Here is a 6000-nt window from a genome sequence, read left to right as displayed (position 1 = left end):
TATGTTTCTCGGAGTTAATACCTCTCCTCGACGGCTCGCCTTGGGCGATTCCGAACAGGGAGGACCTTCTCATCCATGGCCCGAATTGTGAAACCTTTAATGTCTGCCCCCTAAGGGTACCAAATGAGGTTCACAGGGTTTTATCTTGAGGTTATCGAGACCATTTCAAGTGCTAGGGCTCCCTCCATTTGGAACTGATCTGGGTAGATTTTTCAGGGCAGAAGAGGACCTCTTCGCCTCCGTTGATAGCGCAATGTCGCCTCTACTTCTTCCCGAGTCGCCCAGTCCCCCCCCCTCAGGGGGGGGCTGATCGTAGTGATGCATACATAGCACAAATGCGCCTGCATGCGTTTCCTTCTACTATAGTTCATATTACAGAACCAGCTAACTGCCAGTTTGCTTCAGTTCTGTATTTTCTGTAGAAAGAACTGTCAGCGGGCACTTGCCTCGCCACTGCCAGGTTCTATGTGGCCACTGTGGTTTGCCACGGCTTGGCTGGCGGGGTGCCCTCTAAGAGGCATCTTCATTATTGCCCGGGCCTACGAGGCACGCGGTCAAGCTTCGTCAGTAGGTTTTAGGACGCACTCTACCAGAGGGCTCTCCACCTCTAAAACCTTGGCTAGAGGTCTCCCTCTGCAGCAAGTTTGTGATGCGGCAGGTTGTCCTCTCCGCACACATTCATTGGACTTTTATAGTTTGGATGTTCTGCACTCCGAGATCTTATGCCCTTGAGTCGACATCTCCGCTCATGCCTGAACAAGTTTGTGATGTGGCAGGCTGGTCCTCTCCGCACACATTCATAAAAATGTAAAGGTTTAAATGTTTATGCTACTCCGGGCTCTTATGCCCTTGAGTCGACATCTCAAGCTCATGTCTGAGACCTCTCGCATTTTTGTGAGTACACTGCACAACCGTGGGTATTGCGTTCCCCATAGCGCTTAGCAGCGCTTAGCAGCAGCGCAGCATCATAGTGAAGCTTTTTGTAAAGGGAACGTCTCGGGTTACATGTGTAACCCTTGTTCCCTGAAAAAAGCGGAAAGAGATGCTGCGCTTTTTGCTGCACTGGGACGTCCCAGGACTGCTCTTCAAAAAGAAGTATCTGACGACACCTGGTGACGCATCCATTTATAGCCTGGCCTCAGGTGCATCTAATGATTACATCAGCCGAGGCTATAAATTCCGGTCAATGTTCATTGACATGTTACACACATTATTCACAGCTCGGTCACAACTACGATTGTTCCCCATAGCACTTAGCAGTGCAGCATCTTGTTCCGCTTTTTTAAGGGTACAAGGGTTACACATGTAACCCGAGACATTTTTGTTTTGCAGTTAGCAGATTGCAGTTGCAGCTGGTTTAATTTACACTAATGCTACATTCCATTCAAGTTGGATGTGGGATATTCCTACTTGATATCTCAGATTTCTGACCATAAATGCATTCCATTGCCAAATAATCGGAAGATGATGTTTCAGGAAACAAAACTGCACTGCTCCCATTAGCTTAGCAGGTGTTTGACTGTCACTAGAGATGTCTCCTAGCAACCCAATTCATAATTGACCATGTTTTGAACACCTAGTACTCTCCTAACGTTTGTTAAACACGCTTTAATTTCATGTAATGTAGGAACTTTGACTTATTTATCAATATTATTTAATAAAAGCGAATGTTTATCAATTATTTTGTACATCTTTCTAGGTGCCAACATGTTTGTGTGACATCATGCACATGCATCTCTGCAAAATCTGAGTTTAATATTTCAGCACGACTTTCCAAGTTGGAATTCTGACTTCAAGTAGCATTCCATTTCAATTTAACAGTAGGACCTTTTAAAGTCCAACTCTCTGAGTTGACAAAATGCAGCATAAATTACACTTAGCAAACCTCCATATTTGTTATGTAAGCTCTGATGGTTCTGATGTTGTGTCGAAGTCTGTTCCCCCTATGTTTTACCGGGTAGTGTTCCCCTTAGTGCTGTTCAACATTAAACATAGGGGGAACAGATTTTTCCCTCTATGTTTAATTTTTAACTGTGCTTTTGAAGCATGTTCCCCTATGTTCCCCTTAGGTTAGTGTCAAAGTCTGTTACCCCCATATTTAATGTTTAATGGTTAAATGGGAAACACCATCAGGGGAAACATAGGGGGTTGTGTCAAATCTGTTCTCCCTATGTTTCCCCTTTGCTGAAGTCTGTTTCCCCTTTGTCGAAGTCTGTTCCTCCTTTGTCAAAGTCTGTTACCCCCTATGATTTATGTTTAATGGTAATACGGGGAAAACTAACCGGGGAACATAGGGGGTTGTGTCGAAGTCTGTTTTCCCTATGTTATGTTTCCCCTTTGTCAAAGTCTGTTCTCCCTATGTTTTCCCTTTTTTGAAGTCTGTTCTTCATATGTTTTCCCTTTGTCGAAGTCTGTTTTCCCTATGTTATGTTTCCCCTTTGTCGAAGTCTGTTCTCCCTATGTTCCCCTTTGTCGAAGTATGTTTCCCCTTTGTCAAAGTCTGTTCTTCCTATGTTTTCCCTTTGTCGAAGTCTGTTCTTCCTATGTTTTCCCTTTGTCAAAGTCTGTTCTTCCTATGTATCTCCTTTGTCGAAGTCTGTTCTCCCTAGGTTTCCTTTTGTCGAAGTCTGTTCTCCCTATGTTTCCCCTTTGTCGAAGTCTGTTCTCCCTATGTTTCCCCTTTGTCGAAGTCTGTTCTTCCTATGTTTTCCCTTTGTCGAAATCTGTTCTTTATATGGTTCCCCTTTGTCGAAGTCTGTTCTTCCTATGTTTCCCCTTTATCGAAGTCTGTTCTTCCTATGTTTTCCCTTTGTCGAAGTCTGTTCTTCCTATGTATCTCCTTTGTCGAAGTCTGTTCTCCCTATGTTTCCTTTTTGTCGAAGTCTGTTCTCCCTATGGTACTCCTTTGTTGAAATCTGTTTCCCCTTTGTAGAAGTCTGTTTCTCCTTTGTCTAAGTCTGTTCTCCCTATGTTTCCCCTTTGTGGGAGTCAGTTCGCCATATGTTCCCCTTTGTCGAAGTTTGTTACCCCTGTGTTTTATGTTTAACAGTAATAAGGGGAACACTAACCGGGGAACATAGGGGGTTGTGTCGAAGTCTGTATTCCCTATGTTATGATTCCCCTTTGCAGAAGTCTGTTCTCCCTATGTTTCCCCTTTGTCGAAGTCTGTTCCTATTGTCGAAGTCTGTTCTCCCCATGTTCTCCTTTGTCGAAGTCAGTTTATACTTTGCCGAAGTCTGTTCCTCTTTGTTGAAGTCTGTTCTCCCTATGTTTCTTTTTTGTTGAAGTCTGTTTTCCCCATGTTTCCCCTTTGTTAAAATCTGTTTCTATTTATCGAAATCTGTTCTCCCTATGTTTCCCCTTTGCCGAAGTCTGTTCCTCTTTGTCAAAGTGTGTTCTCCCTATGTTTCCCCTTTGTCAAAGTCTGTTCCTATTTGTCTAAATCTGTTCTCCCTATGTTTCCCTTTGTCGAAGTCTGTTCTCCCTATGTTTCCCCTTTGTCGAAGACTGTTCCCTCTATGTTTCCTTTCCCCTTTGTCGAAGTCTGTTCCCTTTATGTTTAATGGCGCTACAGAGAAAACTAACTGGGGAAACATAGGGGGAACAGAGTTCGACAACACCAGTCCGCATGGCAGTGAAGTGTCCATCTGTTTGAAAATACACTGAAAAAAACTATTTGTTGTTTAAAATTAATTCAGTTGTGGACACTGGTTCCACAAAATAAAAATTTGTTTCTTTGATATGAAATTAAAATGTAGGCTCTACTCAGATATTTTGTGTATAGAAAACCTAAATTAACTGAGTTAACCTAACTTAAATTGAATTTGTTCAAATAAATATTTAACCTTGCAGCTTGTTGCTAGCAAGCAATAAACACATTAGCATATTATATATATATATATATACACACTCACCTAAAGGATTATTAGGAACACCTGTTCAATTTCTCATTAATGCAATTATCTAATCAACCAATCACATGGCAGTTGCTTCAATGCATTTAGGGGTGTGGTCCTGGTCAAGACAATCTCCTGAACTCCAAACTGAATGTCAGAATGGGAAAGAAAGGTGATTTAAGCAATTTTGAGCGTGGCATGGTTGTTGATGCCAGACGGGCCGGTCTGAGTATTTCACATTCTGCTCAGTTACTGGGATTTTCACGCACAACCATTTCTAGGGTTTACAAAGAATGGTGTGAAAAGGGAAAAACATCCAGTATGCGGCAGTCCTGTGGGCAAAAATGCCTTGTTGATACTAGAGGTCAGAGGAGAATGGGCCGACTGATTCAAGCTGATAGAAGAGCAACTTTGCCTGAAATAACCACTCGTTACAACCGAGGTATGCAGCAAAGCATTTGTGAAGCCACAACACGCACAACCTTAAGGAGGATGGGCTACAACAGCAGAAGACCCCACCAGAAACCACTCATCTCCACTACAAATAGGAAAAAGAGGCTACAATTTGCAAGAGCTCACCAAAATTGGACAGTTGATGACTGGAAAAATGTTGCCTGGTCTGATGAGTCTCGATTTCTGTTGAGACATTCAGATGGTAGAGTCAGAATTTGGCGTAAACAGAATGAGAACATGGATCCATCATGCCTTGTTACCACTGTGCAGGCTGCTGGTGGTGGTGTAATGGTGTGGGGGATGTTTTCTTGGCACACTTTAGGCCCCTTAGTGCCAATTGGGCATCGTTTATATGCCACGGCCTACCTGAGCATTGTTTCTGACCATGTCTATCCCTTTATGGCCACCATGTACCCATCCTCTGATGGCTACTTCCAGCAGGATAATGCACCATGTCACAAAGCTCGAATCATTTCAAATTGGTTTCTTGAACATGACAATGAGTTCACTGTACTAAAATGGCCCCCACAGTCACCAGATCTCAACCCAATAGAGCATCTTTGGGATGTGGTGGAACGGGAGCTTCGTGCCCTGGATGTGCATCCCACAAATCTCCATCAACTGCAAGATGCTATCCTATCAATATGGGCCAACATTTCTAAAGAATGCTTTCAGCACCTTGTTGAATCAATGCCACGTAGAATTAAGGCAGTTCTGAAGGCGAAAGGGGCTCAAACACAGTATTAGTATGGTGTTCCTAATAATCCTTTAGGTGAGTGTAGACCAGCACGTACTACACCACCCAGCCCCTGGCTGTCTGACGTCCTTCGTGAACATCAGACTGACCTCAGGACGCCTGACATGAGATGGTAGAAATCTAAAGATCCAGCAGATCTAGGTAAATATCAGCTTCTGCTTGCAACTTTCTCAGATAACGTTAAAGCTGCAAAAACCTCCTATTACCAGACAAAGATCAACAGCACCAACATCTCTCCTCCCCCTTCACCACCTGACACATCACTGACAGCAGATATATTTGCCACATTTTTTACTAATAAGGTTACAACCATCAGCAATACATTCACAGCACCACACTCTGTCAAACACCTGTCTCCTGTATGCAACTCTTCTTTTTCTATGTTCTCTTCTCTGACTGACACTGAGGTCTCTAAACTCCACCTCGGCAACCACCTCACCACTTGTTCCCTTGACCCCATTCCTTCTCACCTTCTCCAGGCCATCTCTCCATCCATCTTACCTGGACTCACACAAATAATTAACACGTCTCTACTTACAGGCACTTCTCCAACTACAGTTAAGCAGGCTAGAGTTACCCTGCTGCTGAAGAAACCTGCACTTAACCCCCACACAGTTTGAACACTACAGACCAGTCTCTCTCATCCCATTCATGGCAAAAACACTTAAAAGGGCAGTTTTCAATGAAATCTCTCACAGAACAAGCTGCTGGATGACCATCAGTCAGGCTTCAAAAGTGGACACTCCACTGAGACTTCCCTGCTGTCTGTCATGGAGTCACTGAGACAGGCATAAATTGAATCCAGATCATCCATTCTGATTCTCCTGGACCTTTCTGCCGCCTTTGACACAGTCAATTATCAGATCCTACTCTCCACCCTCTCTACTCTGGGCA

This window comes from Xyrauchen texanus, chromosome 33, assembly GCF_025860055.1.
Source record: "Xyrauchen texanus isolate HMW12.3.18 chromosome 33, RBS_HiC_50CHRs, whole genome shotgun sequence".
NCBI classification, from domain to species: domain Eukaryota; kingdom Metazoa; phylum Chordata; class Actinopteri; order Cypriniformes; family Catostomidae; genus Xyrauchen; species Xyrauchen texanus.
The sequence above is the reverse complement of the archived record's forward strand: the minus strand, read 5'-3'. Positions refer to the sequence as shown.